Source organism: Schistocerca cancellata, chromosome 4 (genome assembly GCF_023864275.1).
Source record: "Schistocerca cancellata isolate TAMUIC-IGC-003103 chromosome 4, iqSchCanc2.1, whole genome shotgun sequence".
NCBI lineage: Eukaryota > Metazoa > Arthropoda > Insecta > Orthoptera > Acrididae > Schistocerca > Schistocerca cancellata.
In genome coordinates this window covers 76401875-76415073 of record NC_064629.1, presented here as the reverse complement: position 1 = coordinate 76415073, position 13199 = coordinate 76401875, and positions in this window count along the sequence as shown.

The window sequence follows — 13199 nt, the reverse complement described above, 5'->3', positions numbered from 1 at the left end:
GAAAGTAATTGGATATCGTTTCGCGTGGAGCTGAAGCCAAGCTGTCTTGAGTAATCAAGTACGAAAAATAGGAATACGTTTTATGCTGAGTGTTACGCGCACACCGTTCGAGAGATGCGGGACAACCGACGCATTTAATTTCGACGACAAATGCCAGCCAGCTGGTCTAACTACTATGCAGTGATGTCTGCAGTTGCGGTTAAGACGTAAAACGAGACGGATAGAGAAACAATATAGCTTGGAATGTCATTTAATTTTTAACTGAATTCGGCAAAACGCACGCTTCTTAGGAAACCAGACGGAAAACATAACATCCTCCCGTTCCTAGCTGATGTAGTGTCGTAACTAAAAACAATAGTGATGAAAATTCCTAACTTAAACACAGGGTAATTTTTCTGCCTGAGGTGTGTATGACTTAAAAGCGTATCGCATGGATTTTACCCTATAGTTAAATGTTGAAGCCACTGAAGGTATTAATTAGTAGGTTGTCTGGTAATCTCTGAAGTCTTTTATATCCGAATTCCAGGAAAACATTTCGGCTCTGGAACTGTCATCTGCTGTGTTGATAACGAGGCGATCATCCATTCTCAATAAGCTAACACTCGAATTCAAAAATCTTAGCAATAATCCACGCGCTTTCAAATCGAAACTGAAGAGTTTCCTCATGGTTCACTCCTATTCTTTCGAGGAGTTCCTTGAAAAATTAAGCTGTTTCTTATTGTATTGTTGATTGTGTTTATTTAAACTTATGGACTGACTTTTTTCGGGTTCATAAACATTGTATTTTTATCTGTTATAACTTTTATGTTGTAATATCATGTACTGACACGTTCCATGACCTTGGAGACTTGCTCCTCAATTTGATCCTACGGAACTTGACGTGTAAATAAAAAATAAATATAAAAAGCGAATCCACGAAGCCGTCCAAGCGCCACATATTCTCCTCTTCTTTTGTGACGTGCCACTCTGTATCCTGCGAGGCAGGGACGTGTGACAAAGCTTCGTGCATTAGTTCCAGCTTAAATGTCTTGTTATTCCTCACGATAAATCCCTCCAGATCAGTTCATATTGTAGTGGTACGGCGGCAGCTGTAAAGATGCAGTGTCTCTATGTTGTGAATTTTATTGTTTTCCGTGCTTCTACGACACTTGTCACTCTGGCTCGTGTGAGACCGAATCTGTACTATAAAACAATGGACGCAGTCAAAGACCATTTGATTTTTTTATTTTTGTCCTAAAAATGTAATTGACATTATTTCTTAATTTAATCAACCTTTATTAACAGTCTTTAATAAAATATCGATAGTTAAAAATTTATATTTGCAATGATAACTGCAATATTGTGTGCAGTGCTTAATTAGAAACAGGAAGTGCGTTATTCATAAAAAATGTGATTATATATGTGTTAATTAGCATATATTTGATGAGTTTTATATTTAAAAGACGTATGTATTCCAAATTGAACGAAAAGAAAAAGAAGACCCTAGTGAGATTTGAACCAGCGATCCACGGACGTTAGAATATGATTCTTCTCGGCAACTTCAAAGGCAATTATTTCCGTAAAATTGTGAAAAACATTGAGAAAAATCTCGTCATTTTTTCGCAGTGTTCCGAGCGTGTTTTGTACTACAGAGCAGGAAGCAGCGTCAGCCATTTTCACACTACGTATTAACAGCACGACAATCAGATTACAACAGTACAGAGATGTGACTGTACACTATTTTTAAAATAAAAACTTAACAGCTAAAGTATGATTATGGAAAACGTTGATGGCTGTTAACACATTAAAATATCTTCAAGTTCCATGTACCCCAATGTAGTCGCAAGATATCTAATACATAAGTAGGACCTACTTCCAAGAACGTAACACCACCAGTGTACGTGTGCCACGACTGCTGACCAGTCATCGCGTTTGTGTTTGTTTACATCAGGTTTATTCTTATAATAAACAAAGTATAGAGTGGACGAACGCAACGAGGGACAAGATATCGAAGTAACACGACGCTACTAACAAGAACAACACAACAAGTGCTATAAACTGATTTCCCAGAAACTACGCCCAGTGGAAGAAGGGCCAAAATAAGAGAACATGTGGGTCAGCTTATCTGTAGGTAGTGGACCGTTTCTGAGAAAAAGACGGTCAAAGTTTTCGAGGTACTTTACGTGCCTTTTAGCGAGTAAATAGTACAACCGAAGCGGTGGCACAGTGGCTAGTGTTGCGGCTTCACACTTAAGCTCCTCGTGTGCGAAACCCGATTTTTTTTTATTTCCGTTTTTCATTTATCTACTCATGTCTGTAGAAGATTAATACATGAAAGTTTTCTAGTATAGGTGTAACGTTTTCCTTATTCGTCTGCCACTTGTCTGTCTGGTGAATGAATTTAAAATAAGAAGAAACAATCACTGGAAAAATTATTTGAAATTGTTTTCGGTGAACTTCCTTTAGTGTATCTTGATTCATAATCAACTGCAAGCGCCGGTTTTCCGAGAAGTGATCCGTTATGCGTGTTTTGCCTCTAAATTACTGCCAACGCGTGTAATGTTCAGCAATGTTAACGACGTTTCTTTCCCGACTAAGATTCATACGGAGAAAAGCCTCCATTCGATGCTCGTGGTGTTCGGGATTTCTGTGTTTCGAATGTTTCTACAATCGGTATCATACAAGAAAATTCACCACAATTTCCTGAAAAATAAATGTAAGAATAAAATATAAAAATTAAGCATTGATATAAAAATAAAATGTAAGGATGTGAGGATTTCAAAAGATTGTAACTCCTGGAGATATCACACACATATATTATACAGGGCGTTTCCGTTCTACTACGGTTTCAATTCAGTTGTTTAACTCATCCACTTCAGCTTCAGGCCTTGAATTAGGCGTGACGCAGTGGGATTATCAGGTAACAAACAGAAAGGAAACATAAGGAAACGGCCATTTCTCACTTAAGCACATTTTTTTGTATTAACACTTAAACATTATGTTCTGTACGCACAGTACGTTGGGATATTTTTTATTTTGGAATAATGCAAACACTTAATGTTTAAGTTTTAATACACAGAAATGTGTTCAAGTGACAAATGGATGTTCCCTTATGTTTCCTTTCGAATTATTAATTAATAATCCTACTGCGTCACACCTAATTCAATTCCTCAAGCAGAAGTGGACGAGTTAAACAGCTGAATTGAAACCGTCGTAGAACAGAAACTGTACGTTTCCGGACATGGGTCCCCATTCAGAATATTATGACCTCACATCCCTAGAAGTCTGTAATGGGAATTTCCCTACACGCTGTATAATAAATGTGTGACACTTATTGTGAAACGCAGTTATAATTTTACTGTTAATATAAGGCCCTTGATAAGAAAAATTCGTGTAGTAACTTTCTGCGGACATCGGCAGATAAATGAAAAAGTAAAATAAAAACAATAACCGGGTTTTGAAGACGGGACGCAATAGTGAGAGGTCACGGCGCTAGCCACTTAACCACCAGATGGGCTGAACTCATCGCCCGTCGAAAGGCGTCTAAATCACGTCGAAAAATTTAACTGTCGTTTCCTGAGAAACGGTCGAGTATCTACGGATAAGTCCAGACACGTGAGCTCTTATTTTGACCTCTCTTCCACTGAGCGGAGTATCTGGGAAACCGGGTTACGGTACTTGCCTTATTCTGCTCATAACTGTTGTTAATGTTCAGTGTCAGATATAAAATTATCTGCATTCAAGTATATTTATTACAATCAAGCGAATTATGAAATTGACCGCTGTTATTGTGGTTGAGATCAGCCTCCCAGTGGCGTGGTTGGGCTCGGCAACTGTGTGTGTGTGTGTGTGTGTGTGTGTGTGTGTGTGTGTGTGTGTGCTGTCTTTCGGCTTGCGACCAACATCAGAATGCAATACCAGCGAGTGTAATGCTCGTTATACCTCAGTTAAACAAATTAACATTAATCTCAGAAGTGTAGGCACCTGGCGATAACATATTACATACGCAAATTACTGACTATTATTTAAGGGCCGCCTAGTTAGGATTAGCTATAGGAAAACCGAGATTTGAATAGAAAAGCAAGTGTGCACTGGATCATATCGATTTATTTCGATCAAAACTCTGTATGAATCGATGAAAATTACTTAATCAGTTACTATCGTGCAAACATCAGTTCTCTGAACATTAACGGTAAGCAGTGGCTCACTAGAAGCTTAACTGCACCTGAAAGTATCGCTAATACATTGGAGGATATATCTATTTCAACTGGAAGACTGCCTGGGAAGCGGTACAAGGTTTCATAATCTGTGCAGCTTGCAAATGCAAAGTAAACGGGTGCAAGAGTCGTAATTAAGACAATTAATCCAGCGACCCAAGTTGTGCAGAAGATCCTGAAGACTGTGGGCTGTTCAACTAATGGACAGCGCTAATAGCGAAATGTGAAACTTACTTAGAACTCATCGTACAAGGTTTACAACACACAAGTCGGCATCGAATGAAAACGGCAGAAAGGCAGCCACCGTCTTCTCCTGGATCGGCAGAAATCCAGACGGCTTTCCCGCAGCAAATCTAGCAACAGAATTCTCTCTGCACCTAACTGACTATTTCTTGGAAAAATTCAACATGGATGGGAAGACCTTCACCCACGACCACGGTGACCAGCGAGGATTTCGATTTATTTTCCAGAATAATCCCACGATTGATACCTGGGTTGAATACCCTCAATATTGCTTGAAAAACAGTTGTATGATAGCGTCACATCAGATTTCCAGAATACAGTGGAATTCTGCACAAATTCCCCACTCTTGGCTGACTCAACGCATTTTAACACGCAGAAGGCTGGTACTAATGTGGAATCCTGCCCACTCGTGTAATATAGAGTGCCTAGGAGCTGTTTTCTCGGATAGCTTGACAACATACGAGCAAATCATATTAATGGAATTGACAATACTTAAGCTGCGTATGAACGAGGTGGTGTCGCAAGAAATTGGCGACATGCAAATAATCAGTGTCCTTCGAAATATACAATTTAGATGCAAGTAATTGATATGGCTCACAAATCACGACCCTTCTGGTGCTCGTCTTCTAGCCCGCTCTTCGAGTGCGGCCGCGGCTAGGCGGCGTGTCGCTTTTATGCTCTTCGTGTGGATGCCGCTCCAGTCCAGTCGTGCTATCTTCCTAGTCAGCGTACTATTGGCTGACGTCGTCTCACGGCCCTCTCTGCTGCATCGTTCTCGATCTTCGTGCTGGCGCTTGTCGCTACGACGGAGCAATTAGCTCCTAGCCAAGTTCCACTCATTGGTCGACCTCTTCGCGCCAAAGCAAGGAGTCTGACCAGTTTCGTATCATTGTATAACAGGATTTTGGAACAAAAGCAACAAATTTCCCACGCTGGGCTAATAACACCATGTCGATCTCTTCTGTGATCTGCGTACAGGCGGGTGAATCGTCACGTACAGCTATCCTCAGCGGGCTTTTCGGCAGATCCTTTCAAAGGAGTAAACCGCATTCGCAGCCGAAACGGACGGCCAAGGGCTTAGGGCTTAAAGCAAACACTTGTGTGAAAAGTAGTGCCCACGAGACCTACTACCTTCAACTAGAAGCTCTGTGACGGACGGACCGTGGCCACGCCAAAACTGATACGCAACCTCTCGGCCCGCTCGCTTCTCATCAGAACAAACTGAAACCTTTCTCCAGAGCTAGCCAGCCCTGTGATTTCCTCAAATATAACCAAAATCAGAAAACAATGAAACGTCGCATAGCGATATGTGACTCCTATCACACAATCATCATCATCATCATCATCATCATCATCATCATCATCATCATCTGTGTATACCTCATGCACCAGAGAAGAACCTACAGCATTCAAACTCATATATGTTATTAAGTCTACATAGTGTAAATGAACTTATTACTGTGTTAACATTTTGTAGATGTCTCCTTGTACTTAATTGTCACATCGTCTACCGGCACAACACTAATAACTACAAATAACCAGACATCTTTCCATCAGAATCTCTCAGACGCTTCATTAAATTAGGGTTGGTCCGCAAGTTCAATCCACTCCTCAGAGTCTAGGACATGCCTAACACTTTCCTGTCTCCATTTCCTCCGAAGCTTTCCATTACAGATAATTTTTCTGCTACACCGTCGACTACTTCTGGACTGGACTTCACATGACGCCAGTGGCATTGCTGAGCTATATGTATCTAAGCCTACTCAACAGACGTTCATAAGCTAAGAGGTTTAGGAAGTACCCAAAGCACATTCGTTCTAGATAGGATCCCAAAAATTCTCGACAGGACTGAGGTCTCGTGATACAGGTGTCATGCTACACCATCGTGCTGGAGTTATCATCGAGATACTCCAGTCGATTCTGGAGTCATTAAGTAGTACACTGTCTTGCAGAATGTGCGCATATCTACAGCGCCACCGAAGGCTTACAAATCAGACAGTGTGTCCATAAACTGTTTGACTTTGGGGGCCGATGGTAGAATTACTGGAAGCCTGGCGTCATACTCCATTGGGGGTTACAGCCGCAGACCTGAACTTTAGCGCAATTTTGACGAATCTGTATACTGACATCGGTGATTCCCAGCAAGTGTTAGCCGAGACGAAAATTTTACATGCTTAGACTGACCAACGGGAAGTTTCAGTGCTCGTTTAATTGCAGTGCCACGAAATGTGAGGTTAGGTTTACTAGAGCTACTCATGTTGTATTATGGCATCTATATTACATAGCGAGAACATGGTCTGGATGGTAAGCTACTCACAAGTTGTCCAATATACGCATAAATCTGGATTGTTGATGAAACCTGGTTTACCTGTCCGCTATTGCAGAAAGAGTTAGATAGCAACGTCTCTCATCCACAAGTTGATGATCACCCGAATCATGTTACTCACGCGATGTCCCTGTTACCTCGACACGGCTTCCAATAAAAGCCCTTTACATAAATTCTTCGGGGATTAGGTGCAACGTGCATTTAACTCCATCCAAATTCCGATGGATGTTATTTGACGAATCTTGAAGAATTAATTTTTGTGTATTCTGTCCAGAAGAATTTTTCGCACAGGAATTGTTCAGTACAATCGGAAAGTATCGCTGAGAATCGTGGAGAAACGGGGAAGCAAATCAACCATTTTCCGGGAAGAGAGAGAATTCTTTGTTTTCATCTGACCTTCCCGTAACGTAAAAGCAGACCACGTTGTAACAACTCGTAGACACTGAAGTTATTGACAACGATATCCTACTTGCCTGATGGTACGCTTCCAGAAAGCGACTTAAGTGAGGTGTGGAAGGCGCAGAAATACTAAATCGGAATCATTGGTTAGTTACTTGTACATCATAATTTTTCGAACCTAGCAAAAACCTTCACGCCTTTCGAAACAAACGTCTATTAGGAGAAAAGTAGTGAATTTAGGACAACTTTTTACGACGAATAACCGAAATGTAAATGAACATACCTGACTTTTCGTAAATAACGATCAGATTGCAGCTTAGTGCCATTAAGAATGATACAGACTTTCGTAGTCAGAGCGTCAGTATAGTTGCAATAAATTCCTTCACCGCTTTGACCCCCGTAAGAAAATGTCACGACAAGCCCGGATGTTTGTAGGAAGCGTAGTACTGGCGCAACTCCTTTTTATGCGTAACAGCTTCGCTACCTCCTGGCCATTTGTTCTCCTTTACGAGTGGCGCAGGCTTCTCACGGTAACTTTCCGCAACAAGCAACTTTTACTCTGAACCTACGCCACGAAGATTTCTGAAGGTCTACCAAGTGTTTCCGACGCACAACGTTGTCAACGTGTATCATTTGGTCTGCAGTTGGGCATTTCGGCTTTAACCCAGCCTCTTTGCGGGTTATTTAATCTTTTCGGTTTGTGTTCAGTTATTAAAAAATCTCGGGTTACACATTGTCGCAGGTCATGTGCTGAAGCACTTGTTTTAGAATTTTATCAGCTGAGCTCCCCTTTACCTCTCACACCGCTTTCACTGTTGGTACGATCTAAGAAAGAGAGAAAATAACACCTTTTTAGCTGTTTTCTAGCCACGTGTAATTAGCAAGGGGAGTGCATTGGTGGCATGCAGAATGAAAGATATCATAGGTTTCTGATCCTATAAAGTTTCACATTCATTATACTCTTTGTGCATGAGTGGAACAATAAGTCTCCTCATTGGAGTTTTCTGATGAACAAAAGAGTGTGACACATCTGAAGTGTAATAGTTCTAATTATAAATTTAATACTAATTACTTAAAATAGGGCAAGAAAATCAAACTATCACCGATCCAATGAAAAAAAAAACAAAAAAAAAAAAACACCGCCTGGATCATTTATTGCATTTTTCTTATTTTTATTAACGGTTTCCATACTCTACACAGACTAACTTCAGGTTAGAATCTAGTGCTGCAGAGTGCAATTTGCCCGAAAGTGTGAGGATGTAACAGTCAAGAAAACTTGAGTTTACTCAACCTTTTAGGCAGAATGTGCTATGCAGCGTAAGTATTGGATCTAAACATGATTTATACAACAGATCGAAACCGATAATAAAAATATGTTACGAATCACGCAGATGGTGTTATTTTCATTATACAAACAGTAGTCACGGTTTCCCTTTTTTCTATTGAAGTTACGATGACCAGCTGGAAACAACACGTACCACTTCAACGTATAGCTCTTCCCTGCTAGTCACGGGAGTATCATCTGATTTCAGACACAGAGGAATTTTTGCCAATCCTCAGACCAAGGAAGAAAGCGCTACAGGAGTGAACCACTTTTATGATATGCTTGACCTGAATCTGAGAATTTGGTACGTTATTCTGTACATTTAGTCCATCTTCTTAAAGGGAACAAAATAACAAATCTTAGTGAGCAATACAGAGGCTTTAAGGCTTTGATGTTTGTAAATTTGTGTAAAATTACCTGCTGTCTGAAGGGTTTATGAACATAGAGGGTATGGGACGAAGATGAGCAACGGGTAATTGTTTTCTTCTTGACCTTAACAGGTGAGAAACGATGTTAACTTTGTGTCTTGATATATTCACATCAGTATTTTGAAAGAATAATGGGCAATGAAACATCATGCAACCGTTTAACGGCCAGGTCTAATGTAAGGCAAATAATTATAAAAAATATACAAACGGCATACCAACCCTAAACAACAATGAGAGCAAAGTTCAAGCGCTAGACTCCCATAGTTCACTGACGACGTAGTAAGCTTCTCTCTCTCTCTCTCTCTCTCTCTCTCTCTCTCTCTCTCTCTCAACCTACGCACAGGCAGTTGGCGAATGTCACGTTGATTTCCCATATTTGTCTCATAAACACATCCACCCCGCCCCCTCCCAACACACACACACACACACACACACACACACACACACACACACACACACACACACAAATTCCATCAGATTTAGATGATATAGGAAGAGCTTCAAAGCAAAATTCAGATCCAGTATTAGCATCTGCATTTCTTACAAGAGTGAACTGATACTAGGATACCCGTAGAATGTCATAAGGTAGAGAAGCAGTGACAGTCTAGCATGAATTTTCAAAAAATGTTACTCCTTTCATCAACGTCTAAGAAATTGACAGTGTAGTTGCTAATTTCCTTTCAATGGCACAGAAAAAAAATCACGTCTGCAAATGGCTAAAGTGGCTTCGGATAAGAATTCTTCGCAAGAAATGTACCATTTTCATACCAGAAAGTGCTTCGAAAGATTCGGTGTTTGGAATCATACAGAAAAGAAGATAAACGATGTAAGTAAAATATCATCATTTGTCCTCTTATTAATTGATTGGATTGCATTGATAGGGTTAAAGGGACCAAACTACGACGAAGAGCCCTCAGAGAGAAAGGACACAAAATACAAATCCTGCTGCTCTCACCTGCAACTGAGAATCAATAAAACCATGAAACAGAAGCGAGAAGATATGAGAGAGGTAAGAGAGAAGGTGGGTAACTTTCTCCGCCAAAAAATCAGGTGGAGGGCTCTAGGATACGTTGTGCGACGGGAGATCGTTCACACAGAAGAATCGTGCAAACATACCGTCATTTGACCATCGGGCAGACTCCCGTATGGACGACATACTAATAATCACCGCTGATGTAGAGAAACAAGATTTGAAAGAAGACAAGGTTTTACAAGGAGTACTCTACGGCATCGTCCCCTTTCCTAGTCTGCATTTATCATGAATCCCTCGCCCAGCACAAAGTCCCAAGTGACTGGAAAAAACGCGCATGTGCCTCCTGTATACAAGGAGGATAAAAGAGCGGGCCCGCAGAATTACCGACCAATATCCATAACTTCGGCTTGCTGCAGTATCCTTGAACATATTCTCAGTTCGAATATATTAAACTTTCTTGACACTGAGAAGCTTATGTGCACGAATCAGAGTGGTTTCAGCAAGCATTGCTCGCGCGAAAATCAGCTTGCCCTTTTCTCACACGACATACTGCGAACTATGCATGAAGCGCAACAGGCAGATTTCATATTTTTAGACTGCCGGAAAGCATTTGACATGGTGCCCCGCTGCATGATGTTAACTAAGGTAAGAGCATACGGAAGAAGTTCATAATATGTGAATGGTTCCAAGACTTCTACATCTGCATCCATACTCCGCAAACCACCTGACAGTGTGTGGCGGAGGGTACCTTGAGTACCTCTATCGGTTCTCCCTTCTATTCCAGTCTCGTATCGTTCGTGGAAAGAAGGATTGTCGGTATGCCTCTGTGTGGGCTCTAATCTCTCTGATTTCATCCTCATTGTCTCTTCGCGAGATATACTGCTTGACTCCTCAGTGAAGGTATGTTCTCAAAACTTCAACAAAAGCGTCTCTCCTGCAGAGTCTTCCACTGGAGTTTATCTATCATCTCCGTAACGCTTTCGCGATTACTAAATGATCCTGTAACGAAGCGCGCTGCTCTCCGTTGGATCTTCTCTATCTCTTCTATCAACCGTATCTGGTACGGATCCCACACTGCTGAGCAGTATTCAAGCAGTGGGTGAAACAAGCGTACTGTAACCTACTTCCTTTGTTTTCGGATTGCATTTCCTTAGGATTCTTCCGATGAATCGGAGTCTGGCATCTGCTTTCCCGTCGATCAACTTCATATGATCATTCCATTTTAAATCACTCCTAATGCGTACTCCCAGATAATTTATGGAATTAACTGCTTCCAGTTGCTGACCTGCTATATTGTAGCTAAATGATATAGGACTTCTTAAATAATAGAACCCAGTATGTTGTCTTCGACGGCTAGTGTTCATCATTGACGAGGGACGTGTGACAGGACCGCTGTTGTTCTCTGTATACGTAAATGAGTGACGGCAGCAGGGTGCAAGATCACTTACATAAAATTTCTGGTTGGTGTGATGAATGGCAACTAGTCCTAAATGTGAAAAAACGTAAGTTAATGCGGATTAGTAGGAAGAACAAACCTGTAATATTCGGATACAGTATTACTAGTGTCCTCCTTGACACAGTCACGTCGTTTAAATAGCTGGCCGTAATATCGCAAAGCGACATGAAATGGAATGAGCATGTGGAACTGTGGTAGGGAAGGCGAGTAGTCGACTTCAGTTTATTGGGAGAATTTTAGCAAAGTGTGCTTCACATCTAAAGGAGAACGCATTCAGGGCGCTGGTGCGACCTATTCTTGTGTACTGCTCGAGTTCTGCTAAATTTGCTACCAGTAGGTTCAAACAACGTGCAAGTGTTATGGATATGCTTCGGAGACTCAAATGGGAATTCCCCATAGGGAAGGCGACGTTCTTTTCGAGAAATATTATTGAGAAAATTTAGAGAACCTGCATCTGAAACTGTCGCTTACTGCTGCCGACATACGTTGCGCGGAAGGACCGAGAAGATGAGGTACGAGAAATTAGCGCTCATGCGTAGGCATACAGACAGTTATTGTTCCCTCGTTCTATCTGCGAGTGAAACAGGGAAGGATATGACTACTAGTGGTGCAGAGTACCCTTCGCCAGGTGGCTTGAAGAGTACCTATGTAGATGTATATGTAGATGCACACTTGGCATCCGACTGGTGTTTCTTTACCCTCTGTTATCACCAGAAAACTAACAACGTGGACAAGTTGATAAAATCTCAGGAAGGAGAACAAAGACGATGAGACAGTACGATGAGACAGCAAACCAACGACAGATGTAAAAGAAGAATTAAAAAGGCGGGAAGGGCAGAAGTCAGACCACACCACCAAGCACGGGCAGCCATGGACTCCCTGGGTCGAAGCAGGCGGTGGGACCCCCTTTGAATTCCTCAAGCGCCCCACGACGCCAATGTGTCCTACCTCAAGAGTGGAGTAGAAATCACCTTCATGCGTGAAACGTAAAACCAGCCACTATGGCGTCGTCCGCTGTCACCAAATTCAGCTTGTCAGCAAGTTCAGTGTTTCGCCTTAAGATGACCAAACTGGCCAGTCCAGTAGAATGTGGGCCACTGTCAGTCGGGCACCACGCCGAACAGTTCGAAGTTTCCGTGGGAGAAACATGAAGGGAAGTCTGCCACACGGTCGTGGTCCCCTTCATTGCTCACAGTTTGTTCGAAGAAACCGGGCCGCACCAACCATTGTTCCAAGTCTCCAACAATTGACAGCGCAGAGCCGGCCATAGGTCCGGTTCCAAATTCGCCATCCTGGTAGGCAACTTGACCAACGAGACAGCGAGTTCGTTCCCTGGGATGACAGCGAGTTCGTTCCCTGGGATCCCAGCGAGACTTAGGGTCCAGACAAAGACGACTGGTCGTCCAGCTTGATGGAGGTCAGAAATGAGATCCTGGCCAGTCACAACCAGTGGGTGTCGAGAGTACACTGGTCAATAGCCCGAAGACTACTCAGGGAATGACTGCCAATTAAGAACCCTCGCCGGTGCAAGAACAAACGTGACTGTGGGCTCGAGCGATGGCCACCAGTTCTGCAGTGAATACACAGCATCTGTTCAGCAGGGAGTGTAGTTCACTGCATTAATAACTGAAGGGGGCCACACTACTCTTGCAAACGTTTATAGAGCTGCTGGAGTATGTCCTCACAGAGTTTGTTGGAATCAAGCAAAGGGTTTACATTACACGTATTTGGATGCCTATGAATGTGATGCAGACAGCTTTTCAATGTAGTAGTGATGGTCGCAGCTATAATATTTTCTTGAGTGGTGTTTATCAGAATAAAATATTTACCAAGTAAGATAAGCAGAAGAGGTAG